Here is a 13,331-nt window from a genome sequence, read left to right as displayed (position 1 = left end):
GGCCAGCATCTAAACTTACATTCTTTCTTTTCAAATGAAGATACCAAGAGAATGAAGAAAATTTGATAGTATGAGTAACTTAGAAAGTTGCTTAAAATTGCATGCTTTATCTAAATCACAAAAGAAAAAATTTGGGTACAGTGTCCCTTTAAAACCCCACTACACATCCTATTGCTTTCTACTATGCCTTGTAAAATTTGCTGACCATCAGTCTCTATTACTCCCTTCATCTGGAAATCAAATGAAACCCTACTAGCTAAGCTTTAAAATTTAAATTTTTATAAATTATTAATACCAAATATTTCACTGGTGTTTCAGTCTGGTGACCCATAATTGTTTCGCTAGCTTCTTGAGGGCAGAACAAAACATTGGCATCCTCTGCACTAACCTCTAAATATGAAGGATAACAATGTGGTGGTCTTTTAGAGGAAGCTCCCTTTCTAGTTCAGATGTTGATAATCCCCTCACTGCAGGAGAAAAAGTAGATTGTATTCTGTTTTTTAGTGTGTGTGTGTGTGTGGGGGGGGGGGGGGGGGTAAAAGCCCATTACTTAGCCCTAGATAATTTAGGCCCTTCATTTAACATAGAGGATTCTGCCTATTTAAGATGCAGATCACAGGATCACCATACAAAAATGCAACAACCTGCAGCAGCAACGTTTAGGGCTCCATGTACTAAGCCGTCAATTCATCCGTCATTTTAGTCGCGGCTAAACTCGCCGTTACTCGCCGCGGGCGAAATGGTGTCCGCTGTAGCTATGTACTAATAATCCCACAACAAATAGACACCTCTAGCCCGCCGCGAGCAGTGGCGGAATATTGATAAATTTGACGCCTCGCTCGCCGCGAATAAGCTGATGTACTTAACTTTCAGTTCAATTGTCTGGCCAATTGTTAACACGTGACATGTAAGGTGTCATGAACGTCATAGTAGAAGCGGGAATAGAATTTTGCTCCTATAAATGGACAAGTTTTCTAAACAACTTTATTATTGTTCCAAAATTTTTGGAGAGTAATTACAGAGCGCTCGTTTTTGAGATCTTTATTTACTATTTCGATATGGCTTCATCTGGATCTGAAACCGCTTCAAAATCCAAGAATCCTCACTTTTCTCATCAGCAAAACGTCGTTTTGATTGATATGATTATTGACTCTTATGATTATTTGTTTGGATGTCGTGTCAAACAGACAAATTTTTCTAGAAGGAAGCAGATCTGGCAAAGGATCAGCGACGCTGTTAGTGCCCAGGGTCCAGGAAAAAAGGATGTCGATCAGCTGAAGAAGCGTTACAACGACATTAAACGCTTCGCCAAAGCTAAATTGGCCAGAGAGAAAAATTCGGCACGTGCTACCGGAGGTGGACCAGCATATGTGGCAGACCTCAATGACTATGAGCAGAAGCTTGTTCAGCGTCTGGGACCGGAGATCATCACTGGCATAACGGATGATTGTGACAGTGATTTAAGAGGTAAATGTACAACATAGTTGACGTAAATGTTCTTTTTAAAGTTATGATAGGTTATTGTCTCCAATATATATTTCTTTAAAATAACATTATCTGACTTCTTACGCTTCAGTATCCTATATGCCATCTAGGCCCCAAATACTGTAATCATTTATGTCGCATATATGTATAAGGGATTGTACAAGCCATTTAGGCCCCAAATACTGTAATAATTTATCTCGCATATATGTATAAGGGATTGTACAAGCCATTTAGGCCCGAAATACTGTAATAATTTATCTCGCATATATGTATAAGGGATTGTACAAGCCATTTAGGCCCCAAATACTGTAATCATTTATGTCTCATATATGTATAAGGGATTGTACAATAATAGTATTGTTATACTGCCTTTTTTTTTAATGGTCTAACGGAACTAAAGATTTGTTGATTATTACTATAGTGATCCCTAAAGATAACACCCATGTGTTTATTTTCAAACCAGTATTGCATAGAAACCTTAAAGAGATAATGACAATAGAAATAATGTAATTTGAAACTATTAAAATAATATTGTATGTCCGACATTAATCATGAGACTAACCCCAGATCACATGCCTTCTTAAATTTCTGATCTATTGACTTCCATGTTGCGTTATTTCACTATAGAATATTATTGTTAGCATCTTTCAAAATTGTTCTCCGCTTTATAAACATACATTTTTCAGATATAGCTATGCACATAGTTGACGCAGTCACATGAACCATCTATGTGCATCAACCAATGATCATTTACTGTGCCTGTATAGATTTGCTTTTCCTCAAAGTATAAAAATCCAATGAATGCAAAAACATAATACATTTAAATATTTTTAAAAATGCATTTTCTTATGCAATTTGTAAAGGTAATTATTTTTTTTCATGTCCCTTTAAAGGGCCACTAAACCCAAAATCTTTTATTAATGATTCGGATAGAGAATTGAAATTTAAACAACATATTACTTCAATTTTCTAGATATTCTTAGTTGAAGAAAAATAAATACACATGTTGAGCCAATCACACGAGGCTTCTTTGTGCATCAATCAAATGCTTTTCAACAAAGAATATCTATAGAATAAAACAAATTAGATAATATAAGTAAATTATAAAGATGTTTATAACTGCATTCTCTTTCCAAATCATAAAAAAAGGTGGTTGGCATGTCCCTTTAATGATTGAGCCTGCATTCACTGCTGTAATTATTATTATTAACAGTTTTAACTTTCAGTTTCAAATATAAATAAAAATAAACCTAATTTTTTTTTAAATTTTTTTTTTTTTAAGCAATGCCAACAACAGCAGAGCCTGTGAGGAGTAACGAGGTGCCCACTTGTTCTACTTCTTCTTCTGCGGTTTCGAGACCACCCGGTGCAGCTGTTTCAAGACCTTCGGACAGTTTTACACATGGACAATTTATACGCTCATCATCTAATGTTACACACACAACTTCCTCGGCGGACACACTTCCGGATCTAAGGACCAGCACTCCACAAACTGGTGTTGGTAGAGCAACTGGTAAGTACTTTACAAATGAATAATTTCAATGTTGTGTGTTTTATCTCTTTTATCTCTCAATTTTTTTTTTGTAATTTTTTTTTTAAATGTCAAATGTCATTATTGACATATTCTATTTCGAGATCTTGTACATATTTTTTTAAATGAGGATTCTTGTAGAGCATGCATGCTATTTTAATCAACTTTCAAATTTTTTTAAAATTTATCATTATTTTCTTTTTGAGAATTGATCATAGTATTACATAAGAAAGCTGATAGAAATTCCATGCAATATATCTTATTCTCAAAAAGATTATTTTTGCTTCAGTGTCCAGTTAATTGCAAAATACATTTCCATTAATAATTTCGAATATATCGTTACATTGACAAAAAAGCATTTTATTTATTTATTTTTATGTTATTTATTTTTTTATAGGTGATTTGGGACGTCTTTTCCAGAGATTGACTGGACATTCATCTCCATTATTTGATGGTATGTATCACATATGTATATATATATATAATATAACTTAAATTGGTGTATGACGGTTGTATCTGCTCTCTCCTTCTATTCTATTTCTGCAAGTGTTTTTATAACATTTTATTTTTATTTACTAACAATTTGTTATGTCTTGATCTAGAAGAAGAAAACTCATCAAGGGAGATCACTATCAATCTCATGCCGATAGTGGAAAATCCCATTCAAGATGAACCACCAGGAGGGCATGATGGAAGTGAGACTCCGGATATTCTTGAAGATTTGGGAGATGCGCAACCGGATGAAATTCACACACCAGAAAACATTGAGGAACCTGTTGAAACACAGGCACCACCAATTGAACTGCAAACAGGTGGTGTAAATATTGACAATACACCGGCAGAAGGACAATTTGGCGATGTTGCATTGAGGGAAATGTTGACACTGGCAAGGCAATACAGAGAGGACCACAGAGAAATGCTGAATATTATTAACACTAATATTGAACGCTGGGCTGCTCTGTCAGAAAAAAATGTGGAAATCGAAAGGCAAAGGAATGAGATAGAGATGCAGAAATTACAGCTGCAAAGAGAGATGTTCCAGTGGCAGAGGCAGATGGATGAAGAGAAAAACCATCAAATTAACAGAGCTTTGAGCATCAGCGAAAGGACATTACAATCTCTGTTGGCTATTGTCAGTGAAAGGGAGGCGACAACAGACCCAAAGAGGCAACGTCTGGAGTGAACATTTTTTATTATCTAGTCACTGTTAATTTTTTTACTCTGTATATTGTGTACAAAGTTATTGTTTGTGTATTTTTAAGGGACACTGTACTCAAATTTTTTCTTTTGTGATTCAGATAGAGCATGCAAATTTGATCATAGGAGTACATTTGAAAGTTGCTTAAAATTGCATGCTCTATCTGAATCACAAAAGATAAAATTTGGATACAGTGTCCCTTTAAGTTTAAAATGTTAGTCACTGTTAATTTTTTTACTCTGTATATTGTGTACAAAGTTATTGTTTGTGTATTTTTAAGGGACACTGTACTCAAATTTTTTCTTTTGTGATTCAGATAGAGCATGCAAATTTGATCATAGGAGTACATTTGAAAGTTGCTTAAAATTGCATGCTCGATCTGAATCACAAAAGATAAAATTTGGATACAGTGTCCCTTTAAGTTTAAAATGTTAGTCACTGTTAATTTTTTTACTCTGTATATTGTGTACAAAGTTATTGTTTGTGTATTTTTAAGGGACACTGTACTCAAATTTTTTCTTTTGTGATTCAGATAGAGCATGCAAATTTGATCATAGGAGTACATTTGAAAGTTGCTTAAAATTGCATGCTCGATCTGAATCACAAAAGATAAAATTTGGATACAGTGTCCCTTTAAGTTTAAAATGTTAGTCACTGTTAATTTTTTTACTCTGTATATTGTGTACAAAGTTATTGTTTGTGTATTTTTAAGGGACACTGTACTCAAATTTTTTCTTTTGTGATTCAGATAGAGCATGCAAATTTGATCATAGGAGTACATTTGAAAGTTGCTTAAAATTGCATGCTCTATCTGAATCACAAAAGATAAAATTTGGATACAGTGTCCCTTTAAGTTTAAAATGTTATTATTTAATAAAGACAAATTTTTTTATGGCCAAAAAAAAAGTTTATTTACATAAATTCAAACTCACTTTTGATTCTTCAACACAAAACTTTTTCTCAGTTATTAATCATGACAAAACAAAAAATGAAATCAAATTACATATTTACGGTATAAAAAATCTACTTGCTCCATTAACATTGCCAAAGTTGCCCTAATTTTAGAATTTTTTTGTTTGACATGATCTTCTAGACAACTCTGAGTACTTTTGTCTGCAGTCTCAATAGTTGATGTTGAAGATAAATCTGTAGAAAAATAAATGAAAAGCAAAATTTAATTCAATTGTCATATACATATTCAATGTATGATAGGGTTTTTCATCACAAATATTACCTCCTGATGTGCTGTTATCTACGTTATCTACTATATTAGCTTCTACACTTATGTCCACTCCTTTAAAGCTTTCATCTGAGCCAACTCCTATTTGAAATATACAATATATGTATTAGTTAAAACTTGTATTTTCTTAGATTTAAGATTACTGAGTATGAAACATACCTTTATCTACCATCATTGTTGGTAAAACTTCTATCCTTGGTTGAGTATCATCTGAAGTTAATGCTTCAAATATTGTCACACTATCTGGATTTTGAAATTCTTCCATTTCCATACTAGTTTCCATTTCTTCCATGGTAATATCTATGAACGAAATTACAAAGATAGAAAACTATTAAATCAAAAACCTTGTATATATTATTTAAAACAATAATAATAATAATCATTACAAGTGACATAGAAACCAATTTCTAAGTTTCATGATTCAGATAGTGCATGCAATTTAAATAAACTTTATATTTTACTTCATTCTTTTTGTATCTTTATTTGAAAAGCAAGAATCTAAGTTTAGATGCCAGCCCATTTTTGGTGAACCAACTGTGTTGTACTTGATAATTGGACAGAACCAATCAAAGAGTGCTGTCCATGGTGCTCAACCAAAAATTGGCTGGCTCCTTAGCTTAGATGCCCTCTTTTTCAAATAAAAATAGAAAGTAAATGAGGAAAAAAATGATAATAGAAGTAAATTAGCAACTTGATTAATATTGCATGCTAAAACTTTTTAAGCCAAAACCTAAAATATATGATTTAAAATTTAAATAATAAGTCATTACCTGTCTGTGTCTCTTTATGACAAATTGCATATGGATTTGGAGATAATTCAATATCCAATAGTGTTATTGGCAAAGGTGGAGAAAGAGCTTCACTTCTGGGTGTTTGCACCAACATTGACCTTAAGTAGCGTGGTGGGTGTGCACACTTCATTCTCCTACTTCTCATATCTATAAACATATATATAAGAAAAAAATTTAATAAAAAAAATTGAAATAATTATGCTGCATGCTTACTTTTCTAACATGTTTCAATGTTATATAGTAATATATTTATATTTTATTCTACTAACTCAGTTCTGCATGTTTCAATGTTATATACTAATATAGTTATATTTTACTCTACTAACTCATTTTTGTATGCTAAGTTTTCTAACCTTTTAAGTGTATATAGTTATATAGTTAAATTTTAATCTACTAACTCAGTTCTGCATGCTAACTTTTGTAACTTTTTGCAATTGTATATACTAATATAGTCAAAGTAACAGTCAGGAAATATTATTTTCCTGGATTCGTCAATGATGACGCAGTTCAAAAATAAACCCTTTTTTTATATTATTAAAAATTATTTCATATATAATTTTGAAACTTACATGTCCTTATCAATCTTCGAATCGATTTATAGTACTTCGGTTCTCTTCTCTTCAAATCACTATATTTTCTAAGACACTGTCGTCTTGTTCTTTTAATTTTTGAAATACGATGCATTCTTCTCAGCATCTCGTATATAATTTTGTCTCGGCATTCCTGTCTCACTCCCCTCACACCACCAATCCGTTTAGGGAAATATTTATCCATGGCATAAACTAATATCACCAATTCTCCAGCACCAAAAGGTTCAGGACGCGACATGTTTGACGATGACGTGATTAATTGTTATGTCAATCATTAGCGCATTGATCCAGATATGTATCCCCGAAAAATAGAGAAAAATATAATGTATATGTAGATTAATGTATTTTATGAAGGTTTGTAAATATCGATGTTTATAGTTATTACAAATGATATTTGTTTCATATACATTTTCTTTGTTTCAGATGTGTTGATATGTATTAAAATTTACTTTGTTTTACAATTGTTATTTTGTTTCTAAACATTTTCTTTGTTTCAGATGTGTATGTATTAACATTTATACTTTGGTTTACAATAGTTATTGTTTCTAAACATTTTTTTATTTGTTTCAGATGTGTTTTTATGTATTAAAATTTAATTTGGTTTACAATTTTTATTTTGTTTCTAAACATTTAATTTTTTTAAGATGTGTTTATATGTATTAAAATGTTGTTTGGTTTACAATTGTTATTTTGTTTCTAAACATTTTCTTTGTTTCATATGTGTTTATATGTATTAGAATTTATTTTGGTTTACAATTGTTATTTGGTTTCTAAACATTTCCTTTTTTTTCAGATGTGTTTATATGTATAACAAGTTACTTTGGTTTACAATTGTTAATATATAATGTTTAAAGATTATAATTTTGTAATAAAATAATTTATTTTGCCATTATTTTCTATATGCCACTATTCTTTTAACAAATCTTGAATGCAAAAATATATTATAAAGGTTAAGAAAATAAGTGCTAAGAGTAAGCCCTTAAGGTATTTATTTGAATATGGGAAAACCTAGTAGCTGTTAAAAATAGAGGTTAGAATAAAACAAATAAAATTAGCAAGTCTTTTTTAACTCAAAAATCCAATCTGATAACATAAAGCACTGTTGAATATACTGTCGCTTGTTACAGCTACAATTCAATGACACAATAATGAATTAGCATCAGCTATGGAGGGATTACATTACAATAATCACATATGTAAAAGAGTGAGAGCAGCTGTAGACACTAGTGTGATGTCACAAAGACAATGTATTACCTATAATATATTGTCTGTAATAACTTTGATCATAAACTTTATTTATTTGAAACCTTTGATAATTGAAGATCAACAACTGTTATGTATTTAACTGTTTATCATGAGTGATTTTTAATAACCTTAACTCTTAAAAAAAATGGAGACAAGTTAATAAAGAAAGTTTTTTATTGATCAACTGAAACTTTAATCCTCAAACACAAAATATTGTTCTGAAACCATGTCCCTTGTTGCATTTCCACGCCTATTAGCTTGTTCGACACATATTTCTTCTGGTAAATCATCAGTATCTATTGGATCTTCATCTTCTAATGGACAGCCTCTTTTAATTGCAATATTGTGCAGTATGCAGCAAACCAATATAATTTTGGCAACTTTCTCTGGTGCATACTGCATAGCACCACCAGAACGATCAAGACATCGAAACCGCATTTTCAAAAGACCGAAAGTCCTCTCAATAATCCCCCTGGTAGATCGGTGAGCTTCATTGAAACGTACTTGACTTCTGGTCTGTGGGTTGTTATAGGGAGTCAACAGCCATTCTGTACATGAGTACCCTCCATCTCCTAATAGAAGATATAATAAATATAAATATTAATATAAGAATAATTATAAAGATTCAGAACTATACAATACAATTAAACTATACAGATTACAGTCGACAAATTGGGCGCAATTTTGGTACATTGAAATGAGAGACATATTAGACGCCAGTTATGCTTACCTAGAAGCCATCCGTCAGGCATATTTCCCTCCTCGAACTTCCGGTATAACCCAGTCTGCCTTAAAATGTAAGAATCATGACAGGATCCAGGAAAGTTAGAACGGACACTGATAATCCTCATGTGGGGGTCACAGACCATCTGGACATTCAAGGAATGGAAATGCTTTCGATTCCTATAGATCTCCTCACGAGCTTGAAGTGGTCTTACAGCAACATGGGTACAGTCTATGGCACCTAGGACATTGGGCATCCCAGCCATCCTATAGAAATTTGACTTGATAGATTGCCATTCTTCAGGGGTAGATGGCAAACAAACATATCGATGAAAAATAACCATCATAGCCCCAATGACTTTGGATAAGTGGCGTGAAAAAGCAGATTGACTCATTCCAATAATGACGCTAGAAACTGCCTGAAAGGAGCCTGTTGCAAAAAAATGCAATGCCGCTAATAGTTTGAGAAGTCCCGGAATAGCTTGTGAACGAGCAGTCATCGGCTCCAAATGATCTTCAATCTCTCGATACAGGTGTAATATCGATTCACGATCAAGCCGGAATCTTTGTATGATCTCTCGGTCAGAAAGGCCGTGCAAACCAACCCGTGGAAGGAATACACGGGGGACTCGAACTCTCCTTCTTCTAACCAATCGATTAGCTACATTTCCAGTATTCTGTCTTCTAGCCCGGATTCGCATCAAACGGAGAATAAACAAAAACAGAATTATCTCCATAGCTGCTGAAATGAACAATGTAAGTACAATGCTGATATTACTGCCTTTTATATATGTCTAGACTGGCGTCTAGAGTGACTTTCCTATTGTTTTGTACCTTGCCCGCCACCTAAAAGGTGGCGAGGCAAAAATAACGAGGTGGGAGCGGAAATTGACGCGAGCGGACAAATAGATTTTTTAGTACATTCGTTTTTGGCGAGTTGGTGGTCAAATGTGTCTAATTACAGTAAAAAATGGAGAGGTAGCGAGGTATGGCGGATAAGTACGCTCGCAATTTTAAAGATGCGAGTTTTTACATAATTGACGGCTTTGTACATATCAGTTTGCGAGTTTGGGCGCGAGATTTGTTGCGGGTAGCTCGCTGACTGCTTAGTACATGGAGCCCTTAAAGTGCTATTTACCCAAAAACAGAGGACTCTAATAAAGCTTCTATTTCTCTCTTTCAATTAAAAATAACAACTTATATAGCACTTTTCTCTTAGATAGAGCTCAAAGAGCTTTACACATGATGCATTTAAATATAAAGTTTAAAGTTACATATATTGCTCTTGAAAGGCTTGTGTTAATAAGTAAGTCTTAAGTGTTTGAAAATATCCAAGAAAATGGTTTATTTCACTGGGCGAATAAGAGTCTTGTGTAGTGTAATTTTAATCCTCCCCATTCAATACCAAACTGTTTATACCTTAAGTACCTTTTTTCAGTGTATATATATATATATATATATATATATATATATATATATATATATATATATATATATATAGGAAACAGACGAATGTCCGGACAAAATTCTCAAAACAGGTTCTTTATTAGATAGCGAAGAGCGCATAAAAACAGCAGCTCTGCAAAAACTTGTATAGGAGATATAATTGCAGGAAAATACAGTAACATGGCCATGTAGTAAGGGCTGTTAGGAGCACTGAGGATGGGCTTGTCTGATGCGTTTCAGCTCCTATGGAGCCTTACTCTTAGACTGCATAATGCCCACTTCTCGTATGCAAATTTAAATAGGCTAACCTAACTTGTTATTGGATATATTGGAGCCCAATTCAGCCAACAGGTGTGTACACCTTTGGGGGAGGGACTGGGGGGTGCGAGCTTTATTAGAGTGCATGCTTATACATATATAACACTCACACACACGTATGTATGGTTGCTCATAGAAAGTGAAACACATAGAAAAGTTAACTATGAATGGATAACATTGGTGATATTATTATCAATGTTCTATGGGTAACCCTTCAATGAATGTAATAGCAATGAGAAAGATTTTAATAATCAATGCGGTAAGGCATTATGTTATTTAAATCAGCATAAGATTAAGATGTGAATATATAGATACTGTAGTACCCATGTTGTCTAACTTATCATATATAGTGATACACCTGAATATATAACTCAGGTGTAATTATGCGCTACCTGGGGTAAGGGCATGAGCATGAATATATGCATAGTACTTATAAAGAACTTGACCATTGAACTTCATGTTTTATAAACATGAAATTTATTATATGGTAAATCTGTTCTGTTCCTATTTGGAATATTTAAGTACTAAATGACCTAGAGGGAGCAATATGGTACCTATATTGGACTTAAGTTTGGGTTGAAACCATAACATAAAATCTCCATGCTGTAATAACTTGATACATTTGAAACCTATACTCAATGTATTCGTGATCAGGGTGGGTAACCCATATATTATAATTACTGCTCTGACCCCCCTATTGTATGCTTAATCCACTTGACCTCCATCAGATTATCTAATAATAATAATAATCATTACCGGTCATTGGATTAATCAGACATTCTTAAGGAAGATAAATAAGTAAGTACCTTTGAGATTGATTACTGGAAACAAATTAGAGACTGTACCAAGTGGTGGGCTAATCAAGACTACCAATGGTTAATAAGGTCTGTTTCTATATTTAGACCTAGGGGTTGCCTAGTCCCCAATGTGAAGATCCAAAAGGCCTCCTTTCTAAGAAGGTCCTTGGATCTATCACCTCCCCGTGGTCTCTTTGGAATGTGGTCTATAATTAACCATGTGAAATTTCTAACATCTCTATGATGCACTTCAATGAAGTGCTTGGCCGCTCCTGTGGTTAGGATACCCCGCTCAATATCGTTGAGATGGGCTCGTATCCTCTCTCTTGCCTCTCGGGAGGTGCAACCTACGTACTGCTTTTCAAACGCCAGACATGTAATCATGTAGATGATGAAGGTCGATCTACAATTAGTGCAATGGGAATGTGAATATACCCTTTGTGTAACTGTAGATTGGAACGTCCTATTTACACTGACATGCCCGCAGGCTTTACAAGTGCTATTGCCGCACTTGTAATGCCCTTTTTGAGTTAGCCAACTGCTTTTAGCTTTTGGCTTTTTTAATAAGGAAGGGGATACTCGGTTCCCAATTGTTATATTACGTTTGGGAACGCAAAAGCAACCCTCCCTAATCTCATCTTTCAGAACATCATCGGCTAGCAGGATTGGAAGGTTTTTCCTTAAAATTTTGCAGACCTGATAATATTGTGAGCTATAGGTAGTCACAAATGTGGGTTTATTCCTAGATGGCTTGTATTTAGACTTTTCCTCAAGTAGAGTAGACCTATCTTGTTGTAAGACATCATTGTAAGCTCTGAGTATGGTCTTTTTATTATATCCTCTCTCAAGAAATTTTAGGGTGAGGGATTGACTCTCAAGCAAGAAACTGTCATGCTCGGAGCAGTTACGCCGTAACCTTAAAAACTGACTCTTTGCAATCCCATTGCTTGTATGCTTGGGGTGGCAACTCCTAGCATGAAGGAAAGTATTGGATGTGATTGGCTTAATGTATAGTGAAGTACTAACTCTATTCTCCGAGGGTTTTCCTATCAGGATGACATCTAAGTATGGGATCTGGATTTTATCAAAACTGTGGGTAAAACTTAAACCCACCGCATTATTGTTGAGATACTCACAGAAGTGTTCTCTGTCCTCATGTGAGCCAGACCACACAATTAGAAGGTCACGAAAATTATCAATCCTAGGATTGATGAAATGTACACCTGTATAGCACTCTTTCCCTATTTAACAATGGCAAAAGTTGGACAAGGTATAAGAGTCTGAAATAGGAGGAATGTGTGGGGATGTGTTAAAATATAACCTTTATTGGTGAATTTAAAAAGAGCAACAACAAACACAGTCTACATACATACTAGATTAAAAATTGCAGGATTGGGTCTGATTGAATTTTGTCCGTTTTTCACAGACAGTTGGGGTGGTTGTGATATATATATAGAGAAAAACTTGGATTAATAGCCCGTTTCACGTTAAGGTATTCACAGTAACTATACATTGTTGGATATTAGTAACACTTGCGTGGTATCAGTAAAGCTACTATGCTCCGATATTTACTCTGTTGTAAGTCTGGTAATAATAATCGGCTATAAAAGGATAGCAGTGGGTTAGCTTGATTTTTATATTGCGGTTGTTCTGATTGATATAATGTTATTTCTATCACGTGATTCGTGTAATTAATGTTGTAACCAAGCACTTGAAAAAAGTTTCAATTGTACCACATTGTTTAATAATTTATTCATATATAAAATGTTTACAATATATGGTTCATAGTTAACTGTATAGGATAGTTATTTGTTACACTTTTTGTCTTGTTTCTGCTATAGTTGACATAGTGTTAATAGAAAGCTGCTTATGTTGGCTGCATGAGCAGGATTTCTGTCAAGTGTGCACTTGTTCTGCTAACCTTTAGTGTTGGATGTAATAACTGTCTTGAGTGACTTTTTTATTTC

The sequence above is a fragment of the Bombina bombina genome, chromosome 2 (assembly GCF_027579735.1).
Source record: "Bombina bombina isolate aBomBom1 chromosome 2, aBomBom1.pri, whole genome shotgun sequence".
Classification (NCBI taxonomy): domain Eukaryota; kingdom Metazoa; phylum Chordata; class Amphibia; order Anura; family Bombinatoridae; genus Bombina; species Bombina bombina.
Note: the sequence above shows the minus strand (reverse complement) of the source record.